Raw genomic sequence first — 14,033 nt, forward strand, 5'->3', positions numbered from 1 at the left:
AAAGAGTAACTCAGTTCAAAACATGTATGGTTTTCTAGTGAGCATCAGTTTCAGGTGTGAATAATCTGCTGTGCAAGAGAGGAAAAGGATGTGATCAGTGCTGAGGTTTAGTTCACAGGGTAGGTTCTGTGATGCAGAGCTTTCTACCTTGTGGCTGAGCATACCTGTTACATTAAGTTACCTCACCCTACTCTAGCAACTGTTATTTTTCTTGCTGACTAAAACCAGATCTCATGAAATGCAACTTGAGGGATCAAAATAAATTACAAAACCTAAATTGTGAAGGGACTGGGTAGCCATTTTGGTGGTGGCAGCCATCTTGGGGCAGAATAGATTCAAAATAGCTGAATTTCCAGAAATTACTAATATTTTTCAAATGTAATATTTTTGTCAATTGTCAGCCACTCCATTAGAATTAGAGGACGGTTATAGCTATCTAGCACGATATGACTTGTAACTGTAACAGGAAATAATTTCTACTGTATGTTTTTTGCTTGTAACTCATGAAACACCAGAGATTAAAAAAAAAAAAAAAAGGAATGAGGGAAAGAGAGCTGCTATTAGAAGTACCTTTTCAAGGCCATGAGGTAAATCAAGACCATACAGTGTAGGAATGCCCACACTTGAGACCTCACTCCAAGTTTAATACACAATGAAGTCAGGAAATTTTAAGCACTTTCACATAGAAAGAAACTATAAAAACACACAAGTACATTGCCTTTAAGTAGAAGAACATCGAGCCTCACTCGGCTCATATGCCAACTGCATTATTTGGGGATGAAGGTGCATTTGTGATTTATTTCCCGGCAAGAGATTTTTATCACTTCGGACCTCTATACAGTGGCAACTGCTCATTTTTTGGACTTTCACCCTGAAGAAGCACTAAGGTAGCACTAGGAAGCAAAAGGAAGAGAGAAACCGATATTTGGTGAGGAAGGATGACAGAAACAAGGATATGTCGATTGTTCCAGAGCACATCGGAAGTGGCACTCGATGTGGGACGCATGGGAAAGGGACCTGGTCTCAAGGGAGGTGGAGAGTATCATTAGAAAACTTATCTTGGCAATTTTATTTTTCCCTGCTGAAGCCGAGTAAAGGCTGGAGCGACCAGAGAGCAGGACGACAGCAGAGTAAAGGTGCACGAACCCTCAAGTTTAAATACAACCTCGGCAACAAGATTGATGAGCACGGCTCGTGGATTAGAAACGAGGGAAAACGACAGCGACCTTAGAGGCTGGAGACAGCACGTAGCGAGCCTGATGCGGAGCGAGCACTTTGCTGCTGCCGCTGGGATTTATGACATCCCCCCACGGCAGGGGGAAACCGCGCTGGCTGCGGAGCAGCGAGGCAGAGGAAGCCGCCGGTGCGGTGCCCTGAAGGAGGGCTGGCGGCGGTAAAGTTTGGGCGAGCAAAGGTCAGACGGGCGGACGCGAGGCAGCAGCGCTGTGAAGTGACTCAGCCGGCCGAGACATCCGCCGGGAGCGGCGGGGCTGCCCCGCGGGCGTGGGCTGTCCCCAGCCCCCAGGGCTGATACATCCTCGTTTTCCCGACGTGTCACATCTGTGAGCCACGCAAGCCCACGGCGTGATTTGGCAACGTGGGCGCGTTTGTGATTTATTTCCTCCGCGAGAGACTTGTCTTAGTCAGAACCCCCTTACAGTGGCCGCCGCTCATTTCTGCCCCTGAAGATGCGCTGAGGTAGCCACAAGGAAGAGGGGAGGTGAAATTTGGTAAGGAAGGATGGATGACGGGACTTGTGGAAGTAAGGGTAGGGCTCCAGCGTATCTCGGAAGTGGCACGGGATGCGGGCACACGGGAAGGGCTAAGTACCCGCCAGGAAAACTTATCTTGGCAATTTCATTTTTCCCCGCCGAGGGTGGAGAAAGGCTGGAGTGACCTCCGGCGGCTGAGCTCCCGCGCCGGGGCAGCAACAGGCGGAGCGGCGGCGGGCACGGAGGGCCCGCTCCGGACATTCCCGCCCCCCGGGACCGTTAGGGCCGTTACGCCTCTCCCGCTCTCGGACCGATTCAAACTCGGCAGCGGCGCCGAGCGGGAGCGGGAGCGCGGCCCCTCCCGGTGCCCGCCAATCCTCTCGCCAGCCTCCCTGCGCTGTCCCCTCCCTCTGCCCCTCTCCACGTGAGGGGACCGGAGGGTTTCACAGCCTCCCCGGCGCGGCGCGGCCCCGGGCCCGGCCCCGCCGCGCGGGGGGGAGCGGCAACGCGAGGGGCGGGGGGCGGCGGGCGCGGGGGGAGCGCGAGCCCCCAGTCCCCCGCGCGGGCAGCGCGAGAACAAAGAGTTCTCCCCACCCCCCCCCCCCCCGCACGTGGGGAGCGAGGCCACGCCCTCGCCCCGCCCCCCGCCGCGCCCGATTGACCCGGCGGGGCCCCGGTCGCGGCCGTCCGGCCAATGGGGGCGGCGCTCGGCGCTCGCCAATGAGCGCGATGGCGATTGGGCCGGCGTGTTTGGCGCTCGGTCCGGGAGGGTGAATCCGGCAGCCGGAGGCGGAGGGAGGCAGAGCGGGAGCGCCGAGCGGAGCTGGCGGCGGCACCGGCGGGAGCGGCGGCGGCGCGGAGCCGGGGCGGCGGGGGGGCGGGTGAGTGAGCGGGCGAGCGAGCGAGCGACACCTCGCGGGCTTGAGGCGGCGGCGGCGCCGGGAGCGGCTATTTATACCCGGGTCCTTTGTCATGGGGGAGGGGAGGAGGGGAGGGGGCGGCAGGGAGGAAGGGAGAGGAGGATGGGGGCGGCGGCGGCGGCTCCCGGGGAGCAGCCGCGTCCCCTTCCCGCGGGGCGCGGGCAGACACGCGGGCTCCCGGCCGGTGACAGCTGGAGGGGGGAGACATGGAGTCTGGAGTGCCCTTTGTCTAAGTTGGCTCCGTCCAGCCCGGCCGGCGGCTCCGATCCCCGCCCGGCGGGGCGCACACCCGGGCTGGGGGCGAGCTCGCCGTCGCTCCTCCGAAGGGCGGGGGGCGCCGGGCGGGAGGCAGAACGGGGGACAGACCCGGCGATTTTCTTCCCTCGTCTCGGCTCCAGCCGGCGGCACGCGGCGGCGGCGGCTCCGGCACGGGCAGAGGGAGGTGTGCGTGTCTCTGTGTGTGTGTGTGTGAGTGTCTGTGTGTGAAATGAGGGGAAATCCGTGTGCCCGCCGTGGGCAGCGCGGCGCGCAGCTCGTCCCTCTCCTCCCGGGAGGAGGGAGGCTGGGACAGGTCCGCCCGGGCTCCCGGAAGCCGGGGCCGGCCGGGCGGGAGGCTGAGCGCGCCCCGGGCGGGACGGCGGGGCTGGGCTGGGGGCTCCCGCCTCGGCTTTGGGGCGCCCCAGGCTCGGGGAGGGAGCTCGGGAGGGGCCGGGGGGAAGCTCAGTCTGGCGGCAGCTCCGGCCAACTTCCCAGTCGTGGAGAACGCCGTGCGATCCCGATCTTCCAGAACGCTGCAAGAAAGTTCATCAATAGCTGGAAATTCTGGGGGTTTGGGTGTCGTATCGCCAAGCACGGCGATACGGAGTGCTGTTTAAAGCCAGGGTGTCTGGGGAGGTGCGAAGGAGAGTACCGGGCTGAGCCGTCCGTGAGCAACAAATGTGTGGCTGGATAAAGAAATCGGTGTGTTGTGGCACCATGCACGTGTATTTAACATTACCAGGTCTTCGTGGTGATTCCAAAATTGTTATTCATACACAAAAGAAAGGCAGTGCGTGCACAAATGTGCGGCAGGAATGGGACAACAAACTTGTACATTACTCGAGATACTTATTTCTAACTTACAAAGCACCATATTGATTTTGTTGGAGCAAGAGAAAAGTTTTTTATTTTTAAAGCTGGAAGTGGAGATTCTTTTTCTTTCTGATGAGGATAATTTAACAGTTTGGAGAAGCTAATTTAGTTCTAGCAGGATAGGTTTGTCTTTGCTTAAGGCTAGCAACTCCAGTTTCAGGTATTGTGAGTTTGGTTCTTACTAATACAGATTTCAGTGAAGAGTTTTTACCAGCAGGTTTAGTGCTATCTTCACATCTCAGTGGGGATTTTTCTCAAAGATAGGTTAATATTTTTTTAGGGTTGGCACATTCAGATTCTTTACCCAATTAATAAAAATTTAAAGGTCATTCTTTGTTTGTCCCCAGTGTCTATATCAAATTGAGAGTCTGGGGAATATTTTTTTGGGGTAACAATAAATCATCTGCAGAAGGGTGAGTATTACTTGTACATAGTGTACTATAACTAGTCTCACTAGTGATTATTAAAATGCGAATATTTGACAGCCACTAAGTCTTTCAGAAAACACACTGCCGGTATTTTAGGAGATGCAATTCAAAAGTTTTCTGTGATGTGTTGAATGGTTTTAAGAGCTAATACTTTACAAAGTACTGGATAAAAAAAAGTCACATTTCTTGTTCTGGAGTTTCCTTTACAAGAACAAAAAAGGAAAAATATTTTTTTCCTTCCTCCGCCTCCATGAGAAATGAAAGTAACAATTAAAGTTAAACAACCTGTGCAGAAATCTGTGACAGTATAATGTTCCATGAGATGCCAACTGCTATTTTTGTCTGGAACTTTGGAAGGATTCAAGACTTTAATTTAGAAGGAAAATTGGGAAAAAACTTTCAGGTTCTTTCATAGGTTTTTTTAATATTTAATTTCACCTTGAAAAGTGGCAGACACTGGAAATTGTACCTTCAAATAGTCTTAAAATGTCACCTCTCAGTTTAAAATGAGCTGAAGTGGTGGTGTGTAAGCTTAGGCCAGAGACTTGAAATTCAAGCTCAACTTTTTTCCCCCCTGCTGTGTTTTTTTCCTTTCTTCCTAAAACTGCCAACAAGCTGACATATGGTGATTTCTTTGAAGACATGCTTTCAAATTGGTTTTTGTTTGTTCTGTAACATTGCAGCCTTCATAGGTGAAATGTAAATGTTCCTGCGCTACTTCTTACCTGCAAGGAAATTTTGGCTTAGGGAGACGGGAATTTTTGTAGTGTATTAATTGTATGCATGGGCTGTATTAGATATGGAGAGAGTGCAAGCCCCTTTCTGTAAAGAAGCTTGTGTCAGAATCAACTACATCTAGAATCCAGTGCAGGCCAACAGTGCTCCCAGGAAAGTTGGTGCACTCCAAAATTCCTCTTGAAATTAGTCAAGAGAAGTGTTCGGTCACCATTCACGAGACAGTCCAGCTTCTGTAGCTGTATAGATCATGGATGCCTTTTAGTCAATTTACAGCTGTAACGGTGAAACTGAATAGCAATTTTAGATGATTGTTCTATATTCATGTGATTGAACAGTGAGAATTGTTTTTAAAAATGGCTGCAATACTGACAGCAGGCACATTTAATAAATGTCTGCCTTACGTTGTGTTTGAGGAAAAGTGCTGTGGAAAAACTTTAGTGTTGGCTGTAGTCTGGAAGTTCTGTAATTCTACTGTTAATACTTACAGATGGATCTTAGCTGACTTGAGGAAAAGTATCTGTGAAGCTTTAGGGGGAATAATGTTTTCCCCAGCAGGGATGCTGAAAATCTCAGGAACAGAACTAGAACCTGGCCTTTGCTAAGCAAGGAAGTTCACTGAGTCGATAAAGTAATTTTGGCAGTATTGCTTATCCAAGCAAAATTCACTTTACCAGATTTTTTAAAGAGTGAAGGAAATGGGCTGCATACTGTAAATACAATTCTTAGTGATTTGATGGAGGCATTTGTGTAACGCTTACATTAACAAACGAGACCACTGTTAACAGGAGCTGTAGGACAGTAACAGGACGTTTATTTTAAAGTTGAAGCTGCTTCCAGCCTTCTGTTCCTTCCGTCAGCGAGGTCCATGGAGAGCTGTGCTGGGCCTGTTGAAGTGGTGTCTGATTGAAGACAGCATCTGTAAATGTATCTCTCTATAAATGTATCTACACATTTAACACCTAAGTGTATGACTTGTACAACTGTTCCGGAGTGGCTAAGTCAGTCTTTAAATGGATGAGTTACGCCTGCACTGACATAGCTACTTTAATTAAAATTATTCCTTAAACTATGTCTGAGAGGACAACAGTGAGGCAAACTGAAATCTTGTATAAAATGTACCCAAACCAGCAAAATCTTGTATAAATTGTATGCAGAAGAGAGAGGGGTGCTTCACAGGGGAATGGTGACAACACTTGTTACAAGTTAGTCAAAAGCTCAGGTTTATTTTTCAGCTGAGTATATGCCCAAGGGTTTTGTTGAGCTAAAGATTAAAAGGAAAACAATGTACAGAATTACTAAGCAGGTATTGTATCTGTTCTCACAGAGATCAGTTAAAGACTTTGGGATGATAGTGTGTAGGTCTATTTATGGATGAGGTGAAACTAAAAATAAAATTTATTGAGAGACGGTTCTATTGCACTCCAAGCAAGAAACAGGGAAGTTTTCTAAAATGTGCTGCTTTCTGTAACTGATAGTAATAGGCAGTTCGATTATACACCTGGATTTCCAAGAAGATGGGTCAGACTGTGGACTTGGTTCTGAATTAAGAAGTAAAGTAACACTACTAAACTTGAGTACAGGCAACTGTTAAGAAGAGTGAAAGGTGTAATTTGCATATAAAATTGACAGATTAAACTTTCTTAAAAATACTAAAAAATAAGGCAATTTTTAAATATATAATAAATTATTTATCCGAAGGTTTGTAAATGGATTGTAATTTAAAAATATTGGGAGAGAAGAGGATGTCTATTAATGTCCTTGCTGTGTCCACAAAGAAAAAAAGCAATCAACCAAACAACACTCACCCCCAAATTAGTGTGGGTCATGCTCTTATTTAAGAAAGCTTTTGGCTACCTGGCTGAAGCTTGGACATAGGATTTTTCATTTATTGTGCCTGTGCTCTGTTTGTAAAAACTGCTGTTGACTTGGAATGATTTATAATGCATTTTCTGCTTCCTATCTAGTGGTAAAATCAGTAGTACTCTTAAAGTAAGAAGGCCATTTGGACATTTAGATACATACTGTGCGTGATCTGAATGCTGTGGATAAAAATAACAGTGTAATGATGTGAGGGGATCAGCACAGTGTTGTCATTTGCTTGAAAATGTGATGTAGTACTTCCAAAGCTTCTAATTGGGATATATATATATGGTTTCATTAGCAAATGAGGTAAAACTGGTGTCTTACTGTGTGCAAATAAAGACTTCCTTGATACACAATTACAGAATACTCCAGAATTTGCTATTAGTTTTCTTTTTTTGTATATACATATGGTGCCTGCTTGAATAACATTGTATGTGTAATTATGCTTGCAAAGTAGTACAAATTGCAGTTCACATCCTAGGCTTTTTTGGATGTGAACTGAAAATAAATCTTTACAGGAGGGTATGATTTCTTTTTATTTTTAAATTGTTTTTTGATCTAGAACCAGGCCTATTTCCCTTGTCAGTTATTTGTTGTATCTGGCTCCTTTCCATTCTGCCTTTTACATGGTTAGTTCAGTTTTTCCTGCCATGCATTCTCTATTCACAGCCTGCATGTTCGGTTTAAATCCCAAAGCCATCAGATGTAATTTAAAGAAACAAAGTGTTTGAAAGGAAGGAAACTCAAATCTTATAACTCATATATAATTTTAATTTTTTTTTAATGTGTGCTGGTTTCCTTTCCGTGTTTCTTAGCATGAGTGGATCTGGCAAGCTTTATATTTTTGGTGTGTAGTCTGATTTCGTTTTTACTAATAAGAAAAAATTCTAGAGCTGGAATTAATTTTGCTGCTTCTGTAAGAAGTCGTATGGATGTGTGCTATAGAGACTTGATTTACCCATGGAACTGTACCATGGCAAATTAAAAGATTGAAGTCGGTATTATAGTCTCTTTTTTAGTGTTACAGTATATAACCAGGACAGTGTAAATTGTGTCCTTTGTGATAACTTCTTCCTGTTGTATGTCTACTAGTTTGTGCCACGTTTCTAGTTAGTATTTGTTGCCAATGTGTTTAGTGCAAAGCTAAATTCAGTAAGTATTGGAAGAAGAGGATGACATACATTGTTTTTATTCTTAGCATAGTTTAACCATTCCTGGTGATTAAACTATGTTAAGAATAAAACAATGTATGTACATGGTTGCTTTGAAGTGGGGAGATATAAGGTCCCAAGACCTTATTTCTGTGTTTTTTTCCAAAATAAACTGTTTCTAATTAGTTTTCTGTATTAAGTCAAGCTTCTGGAAAAGTAGTATCTGTGGGTTTTTTTCCTTTTTAAGCTACATCTAATATAATGTGCTGGTGGATTCATTGCTGCATACCTTACAGAATAAGGATGCCATACATTAGACCCAGTTATTTTGTGAAATTTTAAATGATTGTTTTTAAAATAACTCTTATGGTTACTTTCATCATTTGAAGCTCATTTTGGAATTATTCAGGCAAATGGCAAATACCAATTTAGCTTCAATTTGCCAGACTGCTCTGCAGTAAATTCTGCATACATGGAAGTGTAATGTCTTTCAAAGTTAAGCCTTTAGGCTATTTGCCTAAGCAGGGAAGGAGTATGGAATAACTATTGAACCTGAATTGTTGTGCATCGGGGTTTTTCCTGTGTGGTGTGTGTGTTGCTTTTGCAAGTATGGGTTGAACAGAAGAACCTGTGGCTATTTTAGTTTTTAGAGTATAAAAGGTGTGTCCACAAAACAAGTTCAGGTGGAATAGACTATGCTCTTCAAATTCTCATCATAAATTATTTTGCCTGTGGAGACATGTCTTAAGTGTTCCTAGCAAGTGTTACTTTTTCTGCCAGATTTATCCAGGATATCAAAAAGCTAAATTTTTAAGAGTTGGAGGTGTTAGGCAACAGAGGTTAATTGGAATGTGTGTGGGAGTCATCTAACTCCTCTGGGTGTCTGTGAATGAGTGTGAAAAGAGAAATTCTGGAGGTATGCATTTGAGCAACTCAAAGGTGACGCTCAAGTTTTATACATAAAACTCTTTCTCCTGACAAATAGCCAGGCTTGGTTTGCTGTGAGGAACGTGGGATGGTTTTAATTGTGACTTGTAAAAAGTATGATCAAATTCGGGCTTGAAACTTTTTGTTGCTGTGGTGCCGTTTGGAGTTTTAAAATGTTTTATTTGTTTTTTGAGCCAAATAATCTTACTCATCCATGCAAATGTTAGAAGTATTTATAGATGCAGATATCCAAGTGAAAAGCAAGTAGTTGCATTACCTGGTGCATGGTGTATGGCTCACATTGCCCAAACTGAAGTGAGATGTCAGTCAGTTTCAGTTACTGCCAATTTGGTTCAGTCTTTAATATAAAATATTTGGTTATGGTCTCCCTGTTCTTTCTTTCCCCTCCCCCCACCCAAGTGGACAAGTACTTGAACTTCTTGTTTTTATTTCCAAACCGGTATTTTTCTAAAAGTATCAAATGTTGAAATATGCTGGAAGAAAGCGGTAATGGAGGGAATTCAGAAGCTTTTTCTTTTAAATGGGTTACTCTTACTCTTTAAGTGGTATTCAGTAATGATTTAATGTCTGTTTTTACTTCTCTAAATCCTGAAGTGGGAACACAGATTTTTTGAAGGGAAGAATAGCTTTGAAATTTGCAGGCTTGCTTATACAGATAGAACACTCCAGTACGGATTTATCTTTTTCTTTTAAGGACTGTCTGAAAACAAATTATATTCTGTTACTTTTTGTATTCTACTGTTGTATTTGTTTAGGGAAATGTATTGAAAAACTAATTGTTTGTATTGAAATCTCGTTTTCTTATAAACAAACATAACATTTTTGTTTTTCTCTACTGAAGAGAATGAAACTGAGAAAAATCCATACCAGCATTTCTTGAAGACTAAATGTTCTAGATGAAGAACTCGCACAAAATGAGATAATGTCAAAATAAATCTGAAGGTAGTGTGCTATTAGGGAAAAAGAAGTCATCAAATTGATGCTCTTCTTCCTTGTCTCATAGAAAATCTGAAATAAGCTTGATTTCTAGACCAGTGCTGTTGTGGGATCTTGCTCAGGCACTTCATGTTTAATCAACCTATAATTAGTTACAAAAACTTTTAAAATTGTTGGGGGGGTTTGTCATGATAGATGAGTTCTTGTGGGTTTTCTTAATTATTGTTATTTAGATTTCTGAAGCAGATTAAGATTGTTTTATATGTTAAGGAACATGAATTTGATTATTTTCTGCTATGCTTCTGGAAGATCAAGAGTTACTTTTAAACTCTGAGCTGCAAAGTTTTTAACATGCTGGCAGATAGAGTAAGGGGTGTTGAATCCTGGCAGTTGCTTTGCTTTGTTAGTTTTCTAATGCAGAAAAATAGAAGATTCTCATTTAAAAAGAGCAAGAAGATAAATTAAGATTTCTCATATTTTTCCAAGAAGCAAAAGGGAGTGAATGACCATTTCTTTCTGTTTAATATCCAAGAGCTTCTCAACGCTTCATTCTTTCCTTTTTTCTTCCTTGTCTGAAGGAGTTTTTAGTATCTGCCTGGTCAGTATATAATAATGGTAGAAACTCCTGAGAGGATTTTAATGCAACATAGTGTTAAACTATGTATGTGAACTGTTAGGGGAGAAAGCAAGAAACAAAATGCTGTAGCAGGCAAACTAACATTTATAATTTAAAAAAATCAGATGGGGAGCATTGTTGAAGAAAACATGAATTCTGTGAGCCCTCGAGCTGACATGTTCCCCTCCTGTCTTGTGTGTCAGTAAAACTGAACTACTCTGACTTACTAAGTGAGGAGAGCATTTACAAAAATAAGTGGTATGAACTGAGCACATCAAGAAACTGATCTGCAGACGTAGGCATTTAGTACTGTCACAAGGAGTTGAAAATTGGAAGGCCTGAGGCCATGGCTCAGTGTCCTCAGGTGGGGCCAGAATGACTGGATGCTCACTTTCTTCAGTCAAAAGCAGCAAGATATTTTCAGCCAGAAAACTTCCTTGCTTCTGTCAATGGCTACAAAAATGCTCCCGCTGTCAGGAGGGAAATGATAGCACAGGTGCAAGTAAAAGAGCTTCTTTTTGTAGCAATGCCAGCATAAAGTAGGGGTGATGCTTGAAAGTCAAAGCTGGCAGTTTTTGTCTGATATGTTTGGGCAGTAATGAGGAGCTGTGTTTGGAGAGATTACTTCAACTGTTAAAAACAGCCTGGAAACAGTAATTGATGAAGGAAAGTATGTGTTATGATCTAGGCAAGCCTAAGTCAGGAGTTAAATACGTGGAGGGCGAACAGGTGCTCCTACCAAATCTGGACTAATATTTAAGATAGGAGCAGTTCCTAGCAACATCTAGGTGTACGTGCAGGATTGTAGCTGCTGTAAAATGCTGTATGTAATTATGTTACATACTGGAGCAGAGGGCAGTGACAGTGAGTCTTTGGAATGATGGTTGGCTGCAGTGACATTGCTTGGTAGGGGCTGCTCTCTGTTGCCACATCGGTGTCTGCAGCCCTAAGTGGTGTTTCTCCCTAGTAATTTGCTTTTTAATGACTTCCCCAATCTCTTTAAGTTTTTCATTTTTCATAGAATATGTGTTCTTGCTGAAGCTTTTCGTAATGCCAGAGCACTTGTAGTCCTTCATGAAACTGTTGCAGAACATATGTAACTTAGTGGACAGTAAATCATGTCACATTTGGTTTATGTTTACCATTTACATCAGAAGTTCTTGTAGATTATGTATGCAGAAGAGTTCTTCAGCCTTATTATCACAAGGCTAAAAATCAGCCATTTAGAGAAAATTCTGACACACTGCTCAGCTCAGATTCAAGGTATTACCTATGTTATAATATTTTAATCACCCCTCCAGTGGTAACTTGTTTTAGTTTGGGAAATAATCCTGCAAATAAAAATGTAGTCATTAATATAGTTAATAAGTTAGTTTCATAATAGTACTACTACAAATAAGTAGTTTAATTGGATTAAATATGTCATGAAACTGTATTCTTAGTTCACTGAGATACCCACTTGTACATGCTGTAAGAGAAAGGGCTGTGCATAGTCATTTTGTATATCATAGATCAAGGTAGCATGTCATGACCAGGTGTGAAATTGCCACAAAATGGGGATTTTTTTTTTTTTTCTATAAGCCTGTTTTGAAATTAGCTGAAATTCTTACTCAAAAGATACAGGGAAGCATCTCATTAGTCTTGAGTATCCTGAAATACAAAGTGGTGGCTATTAACTTAAAGAGCTAGTGGGTAGTAACAAGGCCCAAAAAAACATTGTGTTTGGGAAGAAATAATTGAGTGTCACATATTTCAACACATTTTGGGGAAGCAAATCATAGAAAAGTTGCTTATTGTGAATGTGTCTACCACTTGACTCACTTAGTGATTTCTTCTAGAATATGTTTAAGTTAAAAAAAAAAAGTGGAAAAAAAGCCAAAACAAACCCTGAACCAGAAGACAACCAACCATTTAATATACCAGGGTAGAGATCAGCCTTCTGATCTTAAGTATGCCAAGTGAAAGCTAAGGCTGTGGTCACTTAAATGGCAGGAAGTGAAAGGTTTGAAAAAGTGACACTTCAAAGGCACAAAGGTTGGGCTATAAGAGAAGCAGAACCCCATTAGGATATGAAGACAACTAATTTGAAAATAACAGCCCTTATATGTGGTCTTTTATTTATTTTAAACATAATGTTCAGTTTAAGCATTCTAGTTAGACTGCTTTCTTAATTAGTGAAGAGTTTCCCAATCTTTTTTAATTACAGTTTCTGAGAGAGGGAGCTGAAAGTTCTAACTGTCCTGTTAACCAAACAAGGCATCTTTCAAATGAACCAACACATGGAATAGTAGTGGGAAGGAGTGTGTGAACTAGCTAGTTGATGGAGTTGTTAAAGGAGACTAACGTTTCTACTGATAAGAATCAGTGATTGTACACCAAACCCAAGGGTTTAGTCTGATTAAGCTCATAAGCATTTTAATTCACAAATTATTGTTCCTTTAATGGTAATGTTTTTCACATTGTGTCTGTAACAGATTGAAATACTGAGAGTGTTAGTGCTCATTGTTTTAATCTTTTGAATATTACCTGAAATTTAAAAGGCAAATAAACTCCCTGGCATGAGCTTTAGAAATAGTGTGGTTCTGGTTTTGAGGTGGTGGGCCCAGCTGAGAGATATATTGACTGTAGAATAATTTTAGATCTAGAAGTCCTCTAATCTAGTCTCCCACTTGGGTTAGGCCAACACTGGAATAATATTTTCCAGACCACTTCTGAAATGTTTTCAAGAGTGGAGATTCTGACACCTCTGTTTAATACATTTCTATGCTGGACCACACTCGCCAGGAAGAATTTTCTTCCTATATTAAAATTAAATCCCTTACTGAGTCTTGTCTGTTGTCTCTTGTATTTTCATTTTAGTATAGATTAGCATGTTTCAGTAGAAGAGCTAGAACAGTGCTCAAATTCTGTGATTGTCTGGGTTTAGTTCCGATTTGTGAAGGAAAGGAAATTTGTAGGGAGTTAATTCCGTTATGTAGTGGTTGAAATTCTTGGAGTGACTAGTTCAATTTTGATAAGGCCCAGAAACACACAAAAGTATGACACATTCTTAAGAGTGTGCTCAGGAGTTTGGGGAGCTTACATGTGATACTCTAAAAGAATATTTGTAGGAATAAATAGAATGTGCCTCGAAGCCTTTGCCTCGTGCTAATACTCGTTGAGTGGCTGTAGTGGGATGCGGAACGTACGTGGCAGAACGCAATTGAAGGAACCTACGCGAGCTTTTCATCTGTCTTGCACTGGCAAGTGATGTAGACAAGTTTGCTGCCATTGTTTGCCACTGACTACATCTTTTCAGAGCAATCTTTAGTTGATCAAGAGATAGCAGGAAACAGCTTCTTGAAAGCTACTCCTGCAGAAGTAGTTAACACATTAACTGCATTCATTGTGCAAAGTGCTGTGAAGAACAAAAAACTACACAGTGTGAATGATATGTTTTACATGGTGTGGAAGATAAATGTTCTAGTCTAAGACAAGTGGATGATATGCTGGAATGGCTTGCTTGCATTGAAGAGGAGAGGGGTTTTTTTGCTTTCCCTTGATTCTGGTTTCATGGTTCCGCTTCTTCCTTGCCAGTTTGGATATTTATG

General features: G+C 42.6%; 1 protein-coding gene across 1 annotated transcript in view; it reads left to right on the forward strand.

Moving 5' to 3' along the window:
* The first annotated feature begins 2,574 nt into the window (after nt 1-2,574).
* The window catches only part of EZH2 (enhancer of zeste 2 polycomb repressive complex 2 subunit), a 50,339-nt gene continuing 38,880 nt past the window's right edge, over nt 2,575-14,033 (forward strand). The window contains 1 exon segment of the mRNA XM_030943170.1: nt 2,575-2,593. The gene's annotated coding sequence lies outside the window, so the exon portion shown is untranslated.

Source organism: Camarhynchus parvulus, chromosome 2 (assembly GCF_901933205.1).
Source record: "Camarhynchus parvulus chromosome 2, STF_HiC, whole genome shotgun sequence".
NCBI classification, from domain to species: Eukaryota; Metazoa; Chordata; class Aves; order Passeriformes; family Thraupidae; genus Camarhynchus; species Camarhynchus parvulus.